A 21,670-nucleotide genomic window follows, 5' to 3' on the forward strand; every position below is an offset into this window, starting at 1 on the left:
CTGTGGAGAGAGTGAGTGAGTGAGTGAGTGAACATTCTGTGGAGAGAGAGAGTGAGTGAACATTCTGTGGAGAGAGAGAGTGAGTGAACATTCTGTGGAGAGAGAGAGTGAGTGAACATTCTGTGGAGAGAGAGAGTGAGTGAACATTCTGTGGAGAGAGAGAGTGAGTGAACATTCTGTGGAGAGAGAGAGTGAGTGAACATTCTGTGGAGAGAGAGAGTGAGTGAACATTCTGTGGAGAGAGAGAGTGAGTGAACATTCTGTGGAGAGAGTGAGTGAGTGAACATTCTGTGGAGAGAGAGAGTGAGTGAACATTCTGTGGAGAGAGAGAGTGAGTGAGTGAACATTCTGTGGAGAGAGAGAGTGAGTGAACATTCTGTGGAGAGAGAGAGTGAGTGAGTGAACATTCTGTGGAGAGAGAGAGAGTGAGTGAGTGAACATTCTGTGGAGAGAGAGAGAGTGAGTGAGTGAGTGAACATTCTGTGGAGAGAGAGAGAGAGTGAACATTCTGTGGAGAGAGAGAGAGAGTGAACATTCTGTGGAGAGAGAGAGAGAGTGAACATTCTGTGGAGAGAGTGAGTGAGTGAACATTCTGTGGAGATAGAGAGTGAGAGAGTGAGTGAGTGAGTGAGTGAACATTCTGTGGAGAGAGAGAGAGTGAGTGAGTGAACATTCTGTGGAGAGAGAGACAGTGAGTGAGTGAGTGAACATTCTGTGGAGAGAGAGAGTGAGTGAACATTCTGTGGAGAGAGAGAGTGAGTGAGTGAACATTCTGTGGAGAGAGAGAGTGAGTGAGTGAACATTCTGTGGAAAGAGAGAGTGAGTGAGTGAACATTCTGTGGAAAGAGAGAGTGAGTGAACATTCTGTGGAGTGAGTGAGTGAGTGAACATTCTGTGGAGAGAGTGAGTGAGTGAACATTCTGTGGAGAGAGTGAGTGAGTGAGTGAACATTCTGTGGAGAGAGTGAGTGAACATTCTGTGGAGAGAGAGAGTGAGTGAGTGAACATTCTGTGGAGAGAGAGTGTGAGTGAGTGAACATTCTGTGGAGAGAGTGAGTGAGTGAGTGAACATTCTGTGGAGAGAGAGAGTGAGTGAACATTGTGTGGAGAGAGAGAGTGAGTGAGTGAACATTCTGTGGAGAGAGAGAGAGTGAGTGAGTGAGTGAACATTCTGTGGAGAGAGAGAGAGAGAGTGAGTGAACATTCTGTGGAGAGAGAGAGTGTGAGTGAGTGAGTGAACATTCTGTGGAGAGAGAGAGTGAGTGAGTGAACATTCTGTGGAGAGAGTGAGTGAGTGAACATTCTGTGGAGAGAGAGAGTGAGTGAGTGAACATTCTGTGGAGAGAGAGAGTGAGTGAGTGAACATTCTGTGGAGAGAGAGAGAGTGAGTGAGTGAACATTCTGTGGAGAGAGAGAGAGTGAGTGAGTGAGTGAACATTCTGTGGAGAGAGAGAGTGAGTGAGTGAACATTCTGTGGAGAGAGAGAGAGAGAGTGAGTGAACATTCTGTGGAGAGAGTGAGTGAGTGAACATTCTGTGGAGAGAGAGAGTGTGAGTGAGTGAGTGAACATTCTGTGGAGAGAGAGAGTGAGTGAGTGAACATTCTGTGGAGAGAGAGAGTGAGTGAGTGAACATTCTGTGGAGAGAGAGAGAGAGTGAGTGAACATTCTGTGGAGAGAGAGTGAGTGAGTGAGTGAACATTCTGTGGAGAGAGAGAGTGAGTGAGTGAACATTCTGTGGAGAGAGAGAGTGAGTGAGTGAACATTCTGTGGAGAGAGAGAGTGAGTGAGTGAACATTCTGTGGAGAGAGAGAGTGAGTGAGTGAACATTCTGTGGAGAGAGAGAGTGAGTGAGTGAGTGAACATTCTGTGGAGAGAGAGAGTGAGTGAGTGAACATTCTGTGGAGAGAGAGTGAGTGAACATTCTGTGGAGAGAGAGAGTGAGTGAGTGAACATTCTGCGGAGAGAGAGAGTGAGTGAACATTCTGTGGAGAGAGAGAGTGAGTGAACATTCTGTGGAGAGAGAGAGAGAGAGAGAGAGTGAACATTGTGTGGAGAGAGTGAGTGAGTGAACATTGTGTGGAGAGAGTGAGTGAGTGAACATTGTGTGGAGAGAGAGAGTGAGTGAGTGAACATTGTGTGGAGAGAGAGAGAGAGAGTGAACATTCTGTGGAGAGAGAGAGAGAGAGTGAGTGAACATTCTGTGGAGACAGTGAGTGAGTGAGTGAACATTCTGTGGAGAGAGAGAGAGTGAGTGAGTGAGTGAACATTCTGTGGAGAGAGAGAGAGAGAGTGAGTGAACATTCTGTGGAGAGAGTGAGTGAGTGAACATTCTGTGGAGAGAGAGAGTGTGAGTGAGTGAGTGAACATTCTGTGGAGAGAGAGAGTGAGTGAGTGAACATTCTGTGGAGAGAGTGAGTGAGTGAACATTCTGTGGAGAGAGAGAGTGAGTGAGTGAACATTCTGTGGAGAGAGAGAGTGAGTGAGTGAACATTCTGTGGAGAGAGAGAGAGTGAGTGAGTGAGTGAACATTCTGTGGAGAGAGAGAGAGAGAGAGTGAACATTCTGTGGAGAGAGAGAGAGAGTGAACATTCTGTGGAGAGAGTGAGTGAGTGAACATTCTGTGGAGAGAGTGAGTGAGTGAACATTCTGTGGAGAGAGTGAGTGAGTGAGTGAACATTCTGTGGAGAGAGAGAGTGAGTGAGTGAACATCCTGTGGGGAGAGTGAGTGAGTGAACATTCTGTGGAGAGAGAGAGAGTGAGTGAGTGAACATTCTGTGGAGAGAGAGAGAGTGAGTGAGTGAGTGAACATTCTGTGGAGAGAGAGTGAGTGAGTGAACATTCTGTGGAGAGAGAGAGAGTGAGTGAACATTCTGTGGAGAGAGAGAGTGAGTGAACATTCTGTGGAGAGAGAGAGTGAGTGAACATTCTGTGGAGAGAGAGAGTGAGTGAACATTCTGTGGAGAGAGAGAGTGAGTGAGTGAGTGAACATTCTGTGGAGAGAGAGAGTGAGTGAGTGAGTGAACATTCTGTGGAGAGAGAGAGTGAGTGAGTGAGTGAACATTCTGTGGAGAGAGTGAGTGAGTGAACATTCTGTGGAGAGAGAGAGAGAGAGAGTGAACATTCTGTGGAGAGAGTGAGTGAGTGAGTGAGTGAGTGAACATTCTGTGGAGAGAGAGAGTGAGTGAACATTCTGTGGAGAGAGAGAGAGAGTGAGTGAACATTCTGTGGAGAGAGAGAGTGAGTGAGTGAGTGAGTGAGTGAACATTCTGTGGAGAGAGAGAGAGAGTGAGTGAACATTCTGTGGAGAGAGAGAGTGAGTGAACATTCTGTGGAGAGAGAGAGTGAGTGAACATTCTGTGGAGAGAGAGAGAGAGAGAGTGAGTGAACATTCTGTGGAGAGAGAGAGAGAGTGAACATTCTGTGGAGAGAGAGAGAGAGAGTGAACATTCTGTGGAGAGAGAGAGTGAACATTCTGTGGAGTGAGAGAGAGAACATTCTGTGGAGAGAGAGAGAGAGAGTGAGTGAGTGAGTGAACATTCTGGGGAGAGAGAGAGAGAGAGTGTGAGTGAGTGAGTGAACATTCTGTGGAGAGAGAGAGAGAGTGAGTGAGTGAGTGAACATTCTGTGGAGAGAGAGAGAGAGAGAGAGTGAACATTCTGTGGAGAGAGAGAGAGAGTGAGTGAACATTCTGTGGAGAGAGAGAGTGAGTGAGTGAACATTCTGTGGAGAGAGAGAGTGAGTGAACATTCTGTGGAGAGAGAGAGTGAACATTCTGTGGAGAGAGAGAGTGAGTGAACATTCTGTGGAGAGAGTGAGTGAGTGAACATTCTGTGGAGAGAGAGAGTGAGTGAACATTCTGTGGAGAGAGAGAGTGAGTGAACATTCTGTGGAGAGAGAGAGAGAGTGAGTGAACATTCTGTGGAGAGAGAGAGAGAGAGTGAGTGAACATTCTGTGGAGAGAGAGAGAGTGAGTGAGTGAGTGAACATTCTGTGGAGAGAGAGAGTGAGTGAACATTCTGTGGAGAGAGAGAGTGTGAGTGAGTGAACATTCTGTGGAGAGAGAGAGTGAGTGAGTGAGTGAACATTCTGTGGAGTGAGTGAGTGAGTGAACATTCTGTGGAGAGAGAGAGTGAGTGAACATTCTGTGGAGTGAGTGAGTGAGTGAACATTCTGTGGAGTGAGTGAGTGAGTGAACATTCTGTGGAGAGAGTGAGTGAGTGAGTGAGTGAACATTCTGTGGAGAGAGAGAGTGAGTGAACATTCTGTGGAGTGAGTGAGTGAGTGAACATTCTGTGGAGAGAGTGAGTGAGTGAACATTCTGTGGAGAGAGTGAGTGAGTGAGTGAACATTCTGTGGAGAGAGTGAGTGAGTGAACATTCTGTGGAGAGAGAGAGTGAGTGAACATTCTGTGGAGAGAGAGAGTGAGTGAGTGAACATTCTGTGGAGAGAGAGAGAGAGTGAGTGAACATTCTGTGGAGAGAGAGAGTGAGTGAGTGAGTGAACATTCTGTGGAGAGAGAGAGTGAGTGAGTGAACATTCTGTGGAGAGAGAGAGTGAGTGAGTGAACATTCTGTGGAGAGAGAGAGTGAGTGAGTGAGTGAGTGAACATTCTGTGGAGAGAGAGAGTGAGTGAGTGAGTGAGTGAACATTCTGTGGAGAGAGAGAGTGAGTGAGTGAGTGAACATTCTGTGGAGAGAGAGAGTGAGTGAGTGAGTGAACATTCTGTGGAGAGAGAGAGTGAGTGAGTGAGTGAACATTCTGTGGAGAGAGAGAGTGAGTGAGTGAGTGAGTGAACATTCTGTGGAGAGAGAGAGTGAGTGAGTGAACATTCTGTGGAGAGAGAGAGTGAGTGAACATTCTGTGGAGAGAGTGAGTGAGTGAGTGAGTGAACATTCTGTGGAGAGAGAGAGTGAGTGAACATTCTGTGGAGAGAGAGAGAGTGAGTGAACATTCTGTGGAGAGAGTGAGTGAGTGAACATTCTGTGGAGAGAGTGAGTGAGTGAGTGAACATTCTGTGGAGAGAGAGAGTGAGTGAGTGAGTGAACATTCTGTGGAGAGAGAGAGTGAGTGAACATTCTGTGGAGAGAGAGAGTGAGTGAACATTCTGTGGAGTGAGTGAGTGAGTGAACATTCTGTGGAGAGAGTGAGTGAGTGAACATTCTGTGGAGAGAGAGAGTGAGTGAACATTCTGTGGAGAGAGAGAGTGAGTGAACATTCTGTGGAGAGAGAGAGTGAGTGAACATTCTGTGGAGAGAGAGAGTGAGTGAACATTCTGTGGAGAGAGTGAGTGAGTGAACATTCTGTGGAGAGAGAGAGTGAGTGAGTGAGTGAACATTCTGTGGAGAGAGAGAGTGAGTGAGTGAGTGAACATTCTGTGGAGAGAGAGAGTGAGTGAGTGAGTGAACATTCTGTGGAGAGAGAGAGTGAGTGAACATTCTGTGGAGAGAGAGAGTGAGTGAACATTCTGTGGAGAGAGAGAGTGAGTGAACATTCTGTGGAGTGAGTGAGTGAGTGAACATTCTGTGGAGAGAGTGAGTGAGTGAACATTCTGTGGAGAGAGAGAGTGAGTGAACATTCTGTGGAGAGAGAAAGTGAGTGAGTGAACATTCTGTGGAGAGAGAGAGTGAGTGAACATTCTGTGGAGAGAGAGAGTGAGTGAACATTCTGTGGAGAGAGAGAGTGAGTGAGTGAACATTCTGTGGAGAGAGAGAGTGAGTGAGTGAACATTCTGTGGAGAGAGAGAGTGAGTGAGTGAACATTCTGTGGAGAGAGAGAGTGAGTGAGTGAGTGAACATTCTGTGGGGAGAGAGAGAGTGAGTGAGTGAGTGAACATTCTGTGGAGAGAGAGAGAGAGTGAGTGAGTGAACATTCTGTGGAGAGAGAGAGTGAGTGAGTGAACAGTCTGTGGAGAGAGTGAGTGAACATTCTGTGGAGAGAGAGAGTGAGTGAACATTCTGTGGAGAGAGAGAGTGAGTGAGTGAGCATTCTGTGGAGAGAGAGAGTGAGTGAACATTCTGTGGAGAGAGAGAGTGAGTGAGTGAGTGAACATTCTGTGGAGAGAGTGAGTGAGTGAGTGAACATTCTGTGGAGAGAGAGAGTGAGTGAGTGAGTGAACATTCTGTGGAGAGAGAGAGAGAGTGAGTGAGTGAGTGAACATTCTGTGGAGAGAGATAGTGAGTGAGTGAGTGAGTGAACATTCTGTGGAGAGAGAGAGTGAGTGAGTGAACATTCTGTGGAGAGAGAGAGTGAGTGAGTGAGTGAACATTCTGTGGAGAGAGAGAGTGAGTGAGTGAGTGAACATTCTGTGGAGAGAGGGAGTGAGTGAGTGAGTGAACATTCTGTGGAGAGAGAGAGTGAGTGAGTGAGTGAACATTCTGTGGAGAGAGAGAGTGAGTGAGTGAGTGAGTGAACATTCTGTGGAGAGAGAGAGTGAGTGAGTGAACATTCTGTGGAGAGAGAGAGTGAGTGAACATTCTGTGGAGAGAGTGAGTGAGTGAACATTCTGTGGAGAGAGTGAGTGAGTGAGTGAGTGAACATTCTGTGGAGAGAGAGAGTGAGTGAACATTCTGTGGAGAGAGAGAGTGAGTGAGTGAGCATTCTGTGGAGAGAGAGAGTGAGTGAACATTCTGTGGAGAGAGAGAGTGAGTGAGTGAGTGAACATTCTGTGGAGAGAGAGAGTGAGTGAGTGAACATTCTGTGGAGAGAGAGAGTGAGTGAACATTCTGTGGAGAGAGAGAGTGAGTGAACATTCTGTGGAGAGAGAGAGTGAGTGAGTGAACATTCTGTGGAGAGAGAGAGTGAGTGAGTGAACATTCTGTGGAGAGAGAGAGTGAGTGAGTGAGTGAACATTCTGTGGAGAGAGAGAGTGAGTGAGTGAGTGAACATTCTGTGGAGAGAGTGAGTGAGTGAGTGAACATTCTGTGGAGAGAGAGAGTGAGTGAGTGAACATTCTGTGGAGAGAGAGAGTGAGTGAGTGAGTGAACATTCTGTGGGGAGAGAGAGAGTGAGTGAGTGAGTGAACATTCTGTAGAGAGAGAGAGTGAGTGAGTGAGTGAACATTCTGTGGAGAGAGAGAGTGAGTGAGTGAACATTCTGTGGAGAGAGAGAGTGAGTGAGTGAGTGAACATTCTGTGGAGAGAGAGAGTGAGTGAACATTCTGTGGAGAGAGAGAGTGAGTGAACATTCTGTGGAGTGAGTGAGTGAGTGAACATTCTGTGGAGAGAGTGAGTGAACATTCTGTGGAGAGAGTGAGTGAGTGAGTGAACATTCTGTGGAGAGAGAGAGTGAGTGAGTGAGTGAACATTCTGTGGAGAGAGAGAGTGAGTGAGTGAGTGAACATTCTGTGGAGAGAGAGAGTGAGTGAACATTCTGTGGAGTGAGTGAGTGAGTGAACATTCTGTGGAGTGAGTGAGTGAGTGAACATTCTGTGGAGAGAGAGAGTGAGTGAACATTCTGTGGAGAGAGAGAGTGAGTGAGTGAACATTCTGTGGAGAGAGAGAGTGAGTGAACATTCTGTGGAGAGAGAGAGTGAGTGAACATTCTGTGGAGAGAGTGAGTGAGTGAACATTCTGTGGAGAGAGAGAGAGTGAGTGAGTGAGTGAACATTCTGTGGAGAGAGAGAGAGTGAGTGAGTGAGTGAACATTCTGTGGAGAGAGAGAGTGATTGAGTGAGTGAACATTCTGTGGAGAGAGAGAGAGAGTGAGTGAACATTCTGTGGAGAGAGAGAGTGAGTGAACATTCTGTGGAGAGAGTGAGTGAGTGAACATTCTGTGGAGAGAGAGAGAGTGAGTGAGTGAGTGAACATTCTGTGGAGAGAGAGAGAGTGAGTGAGTGAGTGAACATTCTGTGGAGAGAGAGAGTGATTGAGTGAGTGAACATTCTGTGGAGAGAGAGAGAGAGTGAGTGAACATTCTGTGGAGAGAGAGAGAGAGTGAGTGAACATTCTGTGGAGAGAGTGAGTGAGTGAACATTCTGTGGAGAGAGTGAGTGAGTGAACATTCTGTGGAGAGAGAGAGTGAGTGAGTGAGTGAACATTCTGTGGAAAGAGTGAGTGAGTGAACATTCTGTGGAGAGAGTGAGTGAGTGAACATTCTGTGGAGAGAGAGAGAGTGAGTGAGTGAACATTCTGTGGAGAGAGAGAGTGAGTGAGTGAACATTCTGTGGAGAGAGAGAGTGAGTGAGTGAACATTCTGTGGAGAGAGTGAGTGAGTGAGTGAACATTCTGTGGAGAGAGTGAGTGAGTGAGTGAACATTCTGTGGAGAGAGTGAGTGAGTGAGTGAACATTCTGTGGAGAGAGTGAGTGAGTGAACATTCTGTGGAGAGAGTGAGTGAGTGAGTGAACATTCTGTGGAGAGAGTGAGTGAGTGAGTGAACATTCTGCGGAGAGAGTGAGTGAGTGAACATTCTGCGGAGAGAGTGAGTGAGTGAACATTCTGCGGAGAGAGTGAGTGAGTGAACATTCTGTGGAGAGAGAGAGTGAGTGAACATTCTGTGGAGAGAGAGAGTGAGTGAACCTTCTGTGGAGTGAGTGAGTGAGTGAACCTTCTGTGGAGAGAGTGAGTGAGTGAGTGAACATTCTGTGGAGAGAGTGAGTGAGTGAACATTCTGTGGAGAGAGAGAGTGAGTGAGTGAACATTCTGTGGAGAGAGAGAGTGAGTGAGTGAACATTCTGTGGAGAGAGAGAGTGAGTGAACATTCTGTGGAGAGAGAGTGAGTGAGTGAACATTCTGTGGAGAGAGAGTGTGAGTGAGTGAACATTCTGTGGAGAGAGAGTGTGAGTGAGTGAACATTCTGTGGAGAGAGAGAGTGAGTGAACATTCTGTGGAGAGAGAGAGTGAGTGAGTGAACATTCTGTGGAGAGAGAGAGTGAGTGAACATTCTGTGGAGAGAGAGAGTGAGTGAACATTCTGTGGAGAGAGAGTGTGAGTGAGTGAACATTCTGTGGAGAGAGAGAGTGAGTGAACATTCTGTGGAGAGAGAGTGAACATTCTGTGGAGAGAGAGAGTGAGTGAGTGAACATTCTGTGGAGAGAGAGTGAGTGAGTGAACATTCTGTGGAGAGAGAGTGTGAGTGAGTGAACATTCTGTGGAGAGAGAGTGTGAGTGAGTGAACATTCTGTGGAGAGAGAGTGTGAGTGAGTGAACATTCTGTGGAGAGAGAGAGTGAGTGAACATTCTGTGGAGAGAGAGAGTGAGTGAACATTCTGTGGAGAGAGAGAGTGAGTGAGTGAACATTCTGTGGAGAGAGAGAGTGAGTGAACATTCTGTGGAGAGAGAGAGTGAGTGAACATTCTGTGGAGAGAGAGTGTGAGTGAGTGAACATTCTGTGGAGAGAGAGAGTGAGTGAACATTCTGTGGAGAGAGAGTGAACATTCTGTGGAGAGAGAGAGTGAGTGAGTGAACATTCTGTGGAGAGAGAGAGTGTGAGTGAACATTCTGTGGAGAGAGAGTGTGAGTGAGTGAACATTCTGTGGAGAGAGAGAGTGAGTGAGTGAGTGAACATTCTGTGGAGAGAGAGAGTGAGTGAGTGAGTGAACATTCTGTGGAGAGAGAGAGTGAGTGAGTGAGTGAACATTCTGTGGAGAGAGAGAGTGAGTGAGTGAGTGAACATTCTGTGGAGAGAGAGAGTGAGTGAGTGAGTGAACATTCTGTGGAGAGAGAGAGTGAGTGAGTGAGTGAACATTCTGTGGAGAGAGAGAGTGAGTGAGTGAGTGAGTGAACATTCTGTGGAGAGAGAGAGTGAGTGAGTGAGTGAGTGAACATTCTGTGGAGAGAGAGAGTGAGTGAGTGAACATTCTGTGGAGAGAGAGAGTGAGTGAACATTCTGTGGAGAGAGAGAGTGAGTGAACATTCTGTGGAGTGAGTGAGTGAGTGAACATTCTGTGGAGAGAGTGAGTGAGTGAACATTCTGTGGAGAGAGAGAGTGAGTGAACATTCTGTGGAGAGAGAGAGTGAGTGAACATTCTGTGGAGAGAGAGAGTGAGTGAACATTCTGTGGAGAGAGTGAGTGAGTGAGTGAGTGAACATTCTGTGGAGAGAGAGAGTGAGTGAGTGAGTGAACATTCTGTGGAGAGAGAGAGTGAGTGAACATTCTGTGGAGAGAGAGAGTGAGTGAACATTCTGTGGAGTGAGTGAGTGAGTGAACATTCTGTGGAGAGAGTGAGTGAGTGAACATTCTGTGGAGAGAGAGAGTGAGTGAACATTCTGTGGAGAGAGAGAGTGAGTGAACATTCTGTGGAGAGAGAGAGTGAGTGAGTGAACATTCTGTGGAGAGAGAGAGTGAGTGAGTGAACATTCTGTGGAGAGAGAGAGTGAGTGAACATTCTGTGGAGAGAGAGAGTGAGTGAACATTCTGTGGAGAGAGAGAGTGAGTGAGTGAACATTCTGTGGAGAGAGAGAGTGAGTGAGTGAACATTCTGTGGAGAGAGAGAGTGAGTGAGTGAGTGAGTGAACATTCTGTGGAGAGAGTGAGTGAGTGAGTGAACATTCTGTGGAGAGAGTGAGTGAGTGAGTGAACATTCTGTGGAGAGAGAGAGTGAGTGAGTGAGTGAACATTCTGTGGGAGAGAGAGAGTGAGTGAGTGAGTGAACATTCTGTGGAGAGAGAGAGTGAGTGAGTGAGTGAACATTCTGTGGAGAGAGAGAGTGAGTGAGTGAGTGAACATTCTGTGGAGAGAGAGAGTGAGTGAGTGAACATTCTGTGGAGAGAGTGAGTGAACATTCTGTGGAGAGAGAGAGTGAGTGAACATTCTGTGGAGAGAGAGAGTGAGTGAGTGAGCATTCTGTGGAGAGAGAGAGTGAGTGAACATTCTGTGGAGAGAGAGAGTGAGTGAGTGAGTGAACATTCTGTGGAGAGAGTGAGTGAGTGAGTGAACATTCTGTGGAGAGAGAGAGTGAGTGAGTGAACATTCTGTGGAGAGAGAGAGTGAGTGAGTGAGTGAACATTCTGTGGAGAGAGAGAGAGTGAGTGAGTGAGTGAACATTCTGTGGAGAGAGAGAGTGAGTGAGTGAACATTCTGTGGAGAGAGAGAGTGAGTGAGTGAGTGAACATTCTGTGGAGAGAGAGAGTGAGTGAGTGAGTGAACATTCTGTGGAGAGAGTGAGTGAACATTCTGTGGAGAGAGTGAGTGAACATTCTGTGGAGAGAGAGAGTGAGTGAACATTCTGTGGAGAGAGAGAGTGAGTGAGTGAGCATTCTGTGGAGAGAGAGAGTGAGTGAACATTCTGTGGAGAGAGAGAGTGAGTGAGTGAGTGAACATTCTGTGGAGAGAGTGAGTGAGTGAGTGAACATTCTGTGGAGAGAGAGACTGAGTGAGTGAGTGAACATTCTGTGGAGAGAGAGAGTGAGTGAGTGAGTGAACATTCTGTGGAGAGAGAGAGTGAGTGAGTGAACATTCTGTGGAGAGAGTGAGTGAACATTCTGTGGAGAGAGAGAGTGAGTGAACATTCTGTGGAGAGAGAGAGTGAGTGAGTGAGCATTCTGTGGAGAGAGAGAGAGTGAGTGAACATTCTGTGGAGTGAGTGAGTGAGTGAACATTCTGTGGAGAGAGTGAGTGAACATTCTGTGGAGAGAGTGAGTGAGTGAGTGAACATTCTGTGGAGAGAGAGAGTGAGTGAGTGAGTGAACATTCTGTGGAGAGAGAGAGTGAGTGAGTGAGTGAACATTCTGTGGATAGAGAGAGTGAGTGAACATTCTGTGGAGAGAGAGAGAGTGAGTGAACATTCTGTGGAGTGAGTGAGTGAGTGAACATTCTGTGGAGTGAGTGAGTGAGTGAACATTCTGTGGAGAGAGTGAGTGAACATTCTGTGGAGAGAGTGAGTGAGTGAGTGAACATTCTGTGGAGAGAGAGAGTGAGTGAACATTCTGTGGAGAGAGAGAGTGAGTGAACATTCTGTGGAGTGAGTGAGTGAGTGAACATTCTGTGGAGAGAGTGAGTGAGTGAACATTCTGTGGAGAGAGAGAGTGAGTGAACATTCTGTGGAGAGAGAGAGTGAGTGAACATTCTGTGGAGAGAGAGAGTGAGTGAACATTCTGTGGAGAGAGTGAGTGAGTGAGTGAGTGAACATTCTGTGGAGAGAGAGAGTGAGTGAGTGAACATTCTGTGGAGAGAGAGAGTGAGTGAACATTCTGTTGAGTGAGTGAGTGAACATTCTGTGGAGAGAGAGAGTGAGTGAACATTCTGTGGAGAGAGAGAGTGAGTGAACATTCTGTGGAGAGAGAGAGTGAGTGAGTGAACATTCTGTGGAGAGAGAGAGTGAGTGAACATTCTGTGGAGAGAGAGAGTGAGTGAACATTCTGTGGAGAGAGAGAGTGAGTGAGTGAACATTCTGTGGAGAGAGAGAGTGAGTGAGTGAACATTCTGTGGAGAGAGAGAGTGAGTGAGTGAGTGAACATTCTGTGGAGAGAGTGAGTGAGTGAGTGAGTGAACATTCTGTGGAGAGAGTGAGTGAGTGAGTGAGTGAACATTCTGTGGAGAGAGAGAGTGAGTGAGTGAACATTCTGTGGAGAGAGAGAGTGAGTGACTGAGTGAACATTCTGTGGGGAGAGAGAGAGTGAGTGAGTGAGTGAACATTCTGTGGAGAGAGAGAGTGAGTGAGTGAGTGAACATTCTGTGGAGAGAGAGAGTGAGTGAGTGAACATTCTGTGGAGAGAGAGAGTGAGTGAGTGAGTGAACATTCTGTGGAGAGAGAGAGTGAGTGAACATTCTGTGGAGAGAGAGAGTGAGTGAACATTCTGTGGAGTGAGTGAGTGAGTGAACATTCTGTGGAGAGAGTGAGTGAACATTCTGTGGAGAGAGTGAGTGAGTGAGTGAACATTCTGTGGAGAGAGAGAGTGAGTGAGTGAGTGAACATTCTGTGGAGAGAGAGAGTGAGTGAGTGAGTGAACATTCTGTGGAGAGAGAGAGTGAGTGAGTGAGTGAACATTCTGTGGAGAGAGAGAGTGAGTGAACATTCTGTGGAGAGAGAGAGTGAGTGAACATTCTGTGGAGTGAGTGAGTGAGTGAACATTCTGTGGAGAGAGTGAATGAGTGAACATTCTGTGGAGAGAGAGAGTGAGTGAACATTCTGTGGAGAGAGAGAGTGAGTGAGTGAACATTCTGTGGAGAGAGAGAGTGAGTGAACATTCTGTGGAGAGAGAGAGTGAGTGAACATTCTGTGGAGAGAGTGAGTGAGTGAACATTCTGTGGAGAGAGAGAGAGTGAGTGAGTGAGTGAACATTCTGTGGAGAGAGAGAGAGTGAGTGAGTGAGTGAACATTCTGTGGAGAGAGAGAGTGAGTGAGTGAGTGAACATTCTGTGGAGAGAGAGAGAGAGTGAGTGAACATTCTGTGGAGAGAGAGAGAGAGTGAGTGAACATTCTGTGGAGAGAGAGAGAGAGTGAGTGAACATTCTGTGGAGAGAGTGAGTGAGTGAACATTCTGTGGAGAGAGAGTGAGTGAACATTCTGTGGAGAGAGAGAGTGAGTGAGTGAGTGAACATTCTGTGGAGAGAGTGAGTGAGTGAACATTCTGTGGAGAGAGTGAGTGAGTGAACATTCTGTGGAGAGAGAGAGAGTGAGTGAGTGAACATTCTGTGGAGAGAGTGAGTGAGTGAACATTCTGTGGAGAGAGAGAGTGAGTGAGTGAACATTCTGTGGAGAGAGAGAGTGAGTGAGTGAACATTCTGTGGAGAGAGAGAGTGAGTGAACATTCTGTGGAGAGAGAGTGAGTGAGTGAACATTCTGTGGAGAGAGAGTGTGAGTGAGTGAACATTCTGTGGAGAGAGTGAGTGAGTGAACATTCTGTGGAGAGAGAGAGTGAGTGAGTGAACATTCTGTGGAGAGAGAGAGTGAGTGAACATTCTGTGGAGAGAGAGAGTGAGTGAACATTCTGTGGAGAGAGAGTGTGAGTGAGTGAACATTCTGTGGAGAGAGAGAGTGAGTGAACATTCTGTGGAGAGAGAGTGAACATTCTGTGGAGAGAGAGAGTGAGTGAGTGAACATTCTGTGGAGAGAGAGAGTGTGAGTGAACATTCTGTGGAGAGAGAGAGTGAGTGAGTGAACATTCTGTGGAAAGAGTGAGTGAGTGAGTGAGTGAACATTCTGTGGAGAGAGTGAGTGAACATTCTGTGGAGAGAGTGAGTGAGTGAGTGAACATTCTGTGGAGAGAGTGAGTGAGTGAGTGAACATTCTGTGGAGAGAGTGAGTGAGTGAGTGAACATTCTGTGGAGAGAGAGAGAGAGAGTGAACATTCTGTGGAGAGAGAGAGAGAGAGTGAACATTCTGTGGAGAGAGAGAGAGAGAGTGAGTGAGTGAACATTCTGTGGAGAGAGAGAGTGAGTGAGTGAACATTCTGTGGAGAGAGAGAGTGAGTGAGTGAACATTCTGTGGAGAGAGTGAGTGAGTGAGTGAACATTCTGTGGAGAGAGTGAGTGAGTGAGTGAACATTCTGTGGAGAGAGTGAGTGAGTGAACATTCTGTGGAGAGAGTGAGTGAGTGAGTGAACATTCTGTGGAGAGAGTGAGTGAGTGAGTGAACATTCTGTGGAGAGAGTGAGTGAGTGAACATTCTGTGGAGAGAGAGAGTGAGTGAACATTCTGTGGAGAGAGAGAGTGAGTGAACATTCTGTGGAGTGAGTGAGTGAGTGAACCTTCTGTGGAGAGAGTGAGTGAGTGAGTGAACATTCTGTGGAGAGAGTGAGTGAGTGAACATTCTGTGGAGAGAGAGAGTGAGTGAGTGAACATTCTGTGGAGAGAGAGAGTGAGTGAGTGAACATTCTGTGGAGAGAGAGAGTGAGTGAACATTCTGTGGAGAGAGAGTGAGTGAGTGAACATTCTGTGGAGAGAGAGTGTGAGTGAGTGAACATTCTGTGGAGAGAGAGTGTGAGTGAGTGAACATTCTGTGGAGAGAGAGAGTGAGTGAACATTCTGTGGAGAGAGAGAGTGAGTGAACATTCTGTGGAGAGAGAGAGTGAGTGAGTGAACATTCTGTGGAGAGAGAGAGTGAGTGAACATTCTGTGGAGAGAGAGAGTGAGTGAACATTCTGTGGAGAGAGAGTGAGAGTGAGTGAACATTCTGTGGAGAGAGAGAGTGAGTGAACATTCTGTGGAGAGAGAGAGAGTGAACATTCTGTGGAGAGAGAGAGTGAGTGAGTGAACATTCTGTGGAGAGAGAGAGTGTGAGTGAACATTCTGTGGAGAGAGAGAGAGAGAGTGAACATTCTGTGGAGAGAGAGTGAACATTCTGTGGAGAGAGAGAGTGAGTGAGTGAACATTCTGTGGAGAGAGAGAGTGTGAGTGAACATTCTGTGGAGAGAGAGAGTGAGTGAGTGAACATTCTGTGGAAAGAGTGAGTGAGTGAGTGAGTGAACATTCTGTGGAGAGAGTGAGTGAACATTCTGTGGAGAGAGAGAGAGAGTGAGTGAACATTCTGTGGAGAGAGTGAGTGAGTGAGTGAACATTCTGTGGAGAGAGTGAGTGAGTGAGTGAACATTCTGTGGAGAGAGAGAGAGAGTGAACATTCTGTGGAGAGAGAGAGAGAGAGTGAACATTCTGTGGAGAGAGAGTGAGTGAGTGAACATTCTGTGGAGAGAGAGTGTGAGTGAGTGAACATTCTGTGGAGAGAGAGTGTGAGTGAGTGAACATTCTGTGGAGAGAGAGAGTGAGTGAACATTCTGTGGAGAGAGAGAGTGAGTGAACATTCTGTGGAGAGAGAGAGTGAGTGAGTGAACATTCTGTGGAGAGAGAGAGTGAGTGAACATTCTGTGGAGAGAGAGAGTGAGTGAACATTCTGTGGAGAGAGAGTGTGAGTGAGTGAACATTCTGTGGAGAGAGAGAGTGAGTGAACATTCTGTGGAGAGAGAGTGAACATTCTGTGGAGAGAGAGAGTGAGTGAGTGAACATTCTGTGGAGAGAGAGAGTGTGAGTGAACATTCTGTGGAGAGAGAGAGTGAGTGAGTGAACATTCTGTGGAAAGAGTGAGTGAGTGAGTGAGTGAACATTCTGTGGAGAGAGTGAGTGAACATTCTGTGGAGAGAGAGAGAGAGTGAGTGAACATTCTGTGGAGAGAGTGAGTGAGTGAGTGAACATTCTGTGGAGAGAGTGAGTGAGTGAGTGAACATTCTGTGGAGAGAGAGAGAGAGAGTGAACATTCTGTGGAGAGAGAGAGAGAGAGTGAACATTCTGTGGAGAGAGAGAGAGAGAGTGAACATTCTGTGGAGAGAGAGAGAGAGAGTGAGTGAGTGAACATTCTGTGGAGAGAGAGAGTGAGTGAGTGAACATTCTGTGGAGAGAGAGAGTGAGTGAGTGAACATTCTGTGGAGAGAGTGAGTGAGTGAGTGAACATTCTGTGGAGAGAGTGAGTGAGTGAGTGAACATTCTGTGGAGAGAGTGAGTGAGTGAACATTCTGTGGAGAGAGTGAGTGAGTGAGTGAACATTCTGTGGAGAGAGTGAGTGAGTGAGTGAACATTCTGTGGAGAGAGTGAGTGAGTGAACATTCTGTGGAGAGAGAGAGTGAGTGAACATTCTGTGGAGAGAGAGAGTGAGTGAACATTCTGTGGAGTGAGTGAGTGAGTGAACCTTCTGTGGAGAGAGTGAGTGAGTGAGTGAACATTCTGTGGAGAGAGTGAGTGAGTGAACATTCTGTGGAGAGAGAGAGTGAGTGAGTGAACATTCTGTGGAGAGAGAGAGTGAGTGAGTGAACATTCTGTGGAGAGAGAGAGTGAGTGAACATTCTGTGGAGAGAGAGTGAGTGAGTGAACATTCTGTGGAGAGAGAGTGTGAGTGAGTGAACATTCTGTGGAGAGAGAGTGTGAGTGAGTGAACATTCTGTGGAGAGAGAGAGTGAGTGAACATTCTGTGGAGAGAGAGAGTGAGTGAACATTCTGTGGAGAGAGAGAGTGAGTGAGTGAACATTCTGTGGAGAGAGAGAGTGAGTGAACATTCTGTGGAGAGAGAGAGTGAGTGAACATTCTGTGGAGAGAGAGTGAGAGTGAGTGAACATTCTGTGGAGAGAGAGAGTGAGTGAACATTCTGTGGAGAGAGAGAGAGTGAACATTCTGTGGAGAGAGAGAGTGAGTGAGTGAACATTCTGTGGAGAGAGAGAGTGTGAGTGAACATTCTGTGGAGAGAGAGAGAGAGTGAACATTCTGTGGAGAGAGAGTGAACATTCTGTGGAGAGAGAGAGTGAGTGAGTGAACATTCTGTGGAGAGAGAGAGTGTGAGTGAACATTCTGTGGAGAGAGAGAGTGAGTGAGTGAACATTCTGTGGAAAGAGTGAGTGAGTGAGTGAGTGAACATTCTGTGGAGAGAGTGAGTGAACATTCTGTGGAGAGAGAGAGAGAGTGAGTGAACATTCTGTGGAGAGAGTGAGTGAGTGAGTGAACATTCTGTGGAGAGAGTGAGTGAGTGAGTGAACATTCTGTGGAGAGAGAGAGAGAGAGTGAACATTCTGTGGAGAGAGAGAGAGAGAGTGAACATTCTGTGGAGAGAGAGAGAGAGAGAGTGAGTGAGTGAACATTCTGTGGAGAGAGAGAGTGAGTGAGTGAACATTCTGTGGAGAGAGAGAGTGAGTGAGTGAACATTCTGTGGAGAGAGTGAGTGAGTGAGTGAACATTCTGTGGAGAGAGTGAGTGAGTGAGTGAACATTCTGTGGAGAGAGTGAGTGAGTGAACATTCTGTGGAGAGAGTGAGTGAGTGAGTGAACATTCTGTGGAGAGAGTGAGTGAGTGAGTGAACATTCTGTGGAGAGAGTGAGTGAGTGAACATTCTGTGGAGAGAGAGAGTGAGTGAACATTCTGTGGAGAGAGTGAGTGAGTGAACCTTCTGTGGAGAGAGTGAGTGAGTGAGTGAACATTCTGTGGAGAGAGTGAGTGAGTGAACATTCTGTGGAGAGAGAGAGTGAGTGAGTGAACATTCTGTGGAGAGAGAGAGTGAGTGAACATTCTGTGGAGAGAGAGTGAGTGAGTGAACATTCTGTGGAGAGAGAGTGAGTGAGTGAAAATTCTGTGGAGAGAGAGTGTGAGTGAGTGAACATTCTGTGGAGAGAGAGTGTGAGTGAGTGAACATTCTGTGGAGAGAGTGAGTGAGTGAACATTCTGTGGAGAGAGAGAGTGAGTGAGTGAACATTCTGTGGAGAGAGAGAGTGAGTGAACATTCTGTGGAGAGAGAGAGTGAGTGAACATTCTGTGGAGAGAGAGAGTGAGTGAACATTCTGTGGAGAGAGAGTGAGAGTGAGTGAACATTCTGTGGAGAGAGAGAGTGAGTGAACATTCTGTGGAGAGAGAGAGTGAGTGAGTGAACATTCTGTGGAGAGAGAGAGTGTGAGTGAACATTCTGTGGAGAGAGAGAGAGAGTGAACATTCTGTGGAGAGAGAGTGAACATTCTGTGGAGAGAGAGAGTGAGTGAGTGAACATTCTGTGGAGAGAGAGAGTGTGAGTGAACATTCTGTGGAGAGAGAGAGTGAGTGAGTGAACATTCTGTGGAAAGAGTGAGTGAGTGAGTGAGTGAACATTCTGTGGAAAGAGTGAGTGAGTGAGTGAGTGAACATTCTGTGGAGAGAGTGAGTGAACATTCTGTGGAGAGAGAGAGAGAGTGAGTGAACATTCTGTGGAGAGAGTGAGTGAGTGAGTGAACATTCTGTGGAGAGAGTGAGTGAGTGAGTGAACATTCTGTGGAGAGAGAGAGAGAGTAAACATTCTGTGGAGAGAGAGAGTGAGTGAGTGAACATTCTGTGGAGAGAGAGAGTGAGTGAGTGAACATTCTGTGGAGAGAGAGAGTGAGTGAGTGAACATTCTGTGGAAAGAGAGAGTGAGTGAGTGAGTGAACATTCTGTGGAGAGAGAGAGAGAGAGTGAACATTCTGTGGAGAGAGAGAGTGAGTGAGTGAACATTCTGTGGAGAGAGAGAGTGAGTGAGTGAGTGAACATTCTGTGGAGAGAGAGAGTGAGTGAGTGAACATTCTGTGGAGAGAGAGAGTGAGTGAACATTCTGTGGAGAGAGTGAGTGAGTGAACATTCTGTGGAGAGAGAGAGTGAGTGAACATTCTGTGGAGAGAGAGAGTGAGTGAACATTCTGTGGAGAGAGAGAGTGAGTGAGTGAACATTCTGTGGAGAGAGAGAGTGAGTGAGTGAACATTCTGTGGAGAGAGAGAGTGAGTGAGTGAACATTCTGTGGAGAGAGAGAGTGAGTGAACATTCTGTGGAGAGAGTGAGTGAGTGAACATTCTGTGGAGAGAGAGAGTGAGTGAACATTCTGTGGAGAGAGTGAGTGAGTGAACATTCTGTGGAGAGAGAGAGTGAGTGAGTGAGTGAACATTCTGTGGAGAGAGAGAGAGAGTGAGTGAACATTCTGTGGAGAGAGAGAGTGAGTGAACATTCTGTGGAGAGAGAGAGTGAGTGAACATTCTGTGGAGAGAGAGAGTGAGTGAGTGAGTGAACATTCTGTGGAGAGAGAGAGTGAGTGAACATTCTGTGGAGAGAGAGAGTGAGTGAGTGAGTGAACATTCTGTGGAGAGAGAGAGTGAGTGAGTGAACATTCTGTGGAGAGAGAGAGTGAGAGAGTGAGTGAACATTCTGTGGAGAGAGAGTGAGTGAGTGAACATTCTGTGGAGAGAGAGAGTGAGTGAGTGAACATTCTGTGGAGAGAGAGAGTGAGTGAGTGAACATTCTGTGGAGAGAGAGAGTGAGTGAACATTCTGTGGAGAGAGAGTGAGTGAGTGAACATTCTGTGGAGAGAGAGTGAGTGAGTGAACATTCTGTGGAGAGAGAGTGTGAGTGAGTGAACATTCTGTGGAGAGAGAGTGTGAGTGAGTGAACATTCTGTGGAGAGAGTGAGTGAGTGAACATTCTGTGGAGAGAGAGAGTGAGTGAACATTCTGTGGAGAGAGAGAGTGAGTGAACATTCTGTGGAGAGAGAGTGAGAGTGAGTGAACATTCTGTGGAGAGAGAGAGTGAGTGAACATTCTGTGGAGAGAGAGAGAGTGAACATTCTGTGGAGAGAGAGAGTGAGTGAGTGAACATTCTGTGGAGAGAGAGTGAACATTCTGTGGAGAGAGAGAGTGAGTGAGTGAACATTCTGTGGAGAGAGAGAGTGTGAGTGAACATTCTGTGGAGAGAGAGAGTGAGTGAGTGAACATTCTGTGGAAAGAGTGAGTGAGTGAGTGAGTGAACATTCTGTGGAAAGAGTGAGTGAGTGAGTGAGTGAACATTCTGTGGAGAGAGTGAGTGAACATTCTGTGGAGAGAGAGTGTGAGTGAGTGAACATTCTGTGGAGAGAGAGTGTGAGTGAGTGAACATTCTGTGGAGAGAGAGAGTGAGTGAACATTCTGTGGAGAGAGAGAGTGAGTGAACATTCTGTGGAGAGAGAGAGTGAGTGAGTGAACATTCTGTGGAGAGAGAGAGTGAGTGAGTGAACATTCTGTGGAGAGAGAGAGTGAGTGAACATTCTGTGGAGAGAGAGAGTGAGTGAACATTCTGTGGAGAGAGAGTGAGAGTGAGTGAACATTCTGTGGAGAGAGAGAGTGTGAGTGAACATTCTGTGGAGAGAGAGAGTGAGTGAACATTCTGTGGAGAGAGAGTGTGAGTGAGTGAGTGAACATTCTGTGGAGAGAGAGAGAGTGAACATTCTGTGGAGAGAGAGAGTGAGTGAGTGAGTGAACATTCTGTGGAGAGAGAGAGTGAGTGAACATTCTGTGGAGAGAGTGAGTGAGTGAACATTCTGTGGAGAGAGAGAGTGAGTGAACATTCTGTGGAGAGAGTGAGTGAGTGAACATTCTGTGGAGAGAGTGAGTGAGTGAACATTCTGTGGAGAGAGAGAGTGAGTGAACATTCTGTGGAGAGAGAGAGAGTGAGTGAGTGAACGAACATTCTGTGGAGAGAGAGAGTGAACATTCTGTGGAGAGAGAGAGTGAGTGAGTGAACATTCTGTGGAGAGAGAGTGAGTGAGTGAACATTCTGTGGAGAGAGAGAGAGTGAGTGAACATTCTGTGGAGAGTGAGTGAGTGAGTGAACATTCTGTGGAGAGAGAGAGTGAGTGAGTGAACATTCTGTGGAGAGAGAGAGTGAGTGAGTGAACATTCTGTGGAGAGAGAGAGTGAGTGAGTGAGTGAACATTCTGTGGAGAGAGAGAGAGAGAGTGAGTGAGTGAACATTCTGTGGAGAGAGAGAGAGAGAGTGAGTGAGTGAACATTCTGTGGAGAGAGAGAGTGAGTGAACATTCTGTGGAGAGAGAGAGTGAGTGAACATTCTGTGGAAAGAGAGAGTGAGTGAACATTCTGTGGAAAGAGAGAGTGAGTGAGTGAGTGAACATTCTGTGGAAAGAGAGAGAGAGTGAGTGAGTGAACATTCTGTGGAGAGAGAGAGTGAGTGAACATTCTGTGGAGAGAGAGAGTGAGTGAACATTCTGTGGAGAGAGAGAGTGAGTGAACATTCTGTGGAAAGAGAGAGTGAGTGAACATTCTGTGGAAAGAGAGAGTGAGTGAGTGAGTGAACATTCTGTGGAAAGAGAGAGTGAGTGAGTGAGTGAACATTCTGTGGAGAGAGAGAGTGAGTGAGTGAACATTCTGTGGAGAGAGAGAGTGAGAGAGTGAACATTCTGTGGAGAGAGAGAGTGAGTGAGTGAACATTCTGTGGAGAGAGAGAGTGAGTGAGTGAACATTCTGTGGAGAGAGAGAGTGAGTGAGTGAACATTCTGTGGA

The sequence above is a fragment of the Hemiscyllium ocellatum genome, chromosome 24, assembly GCF_020745735.1.
Source record: "Hemiscyllium ocellatum isolate sHemOce1 chromosome 24, sHemOce1.pat.X.cur, whole genome shotgun sequence".
NCBI classification, from domain to species: Eukaryota; Metazoa; Chordata; class Chondrichthyes; order Orectolobiformes; family Hemiscylliidae; genus Hemiscyllium; species Hemiscyllium ocellatum.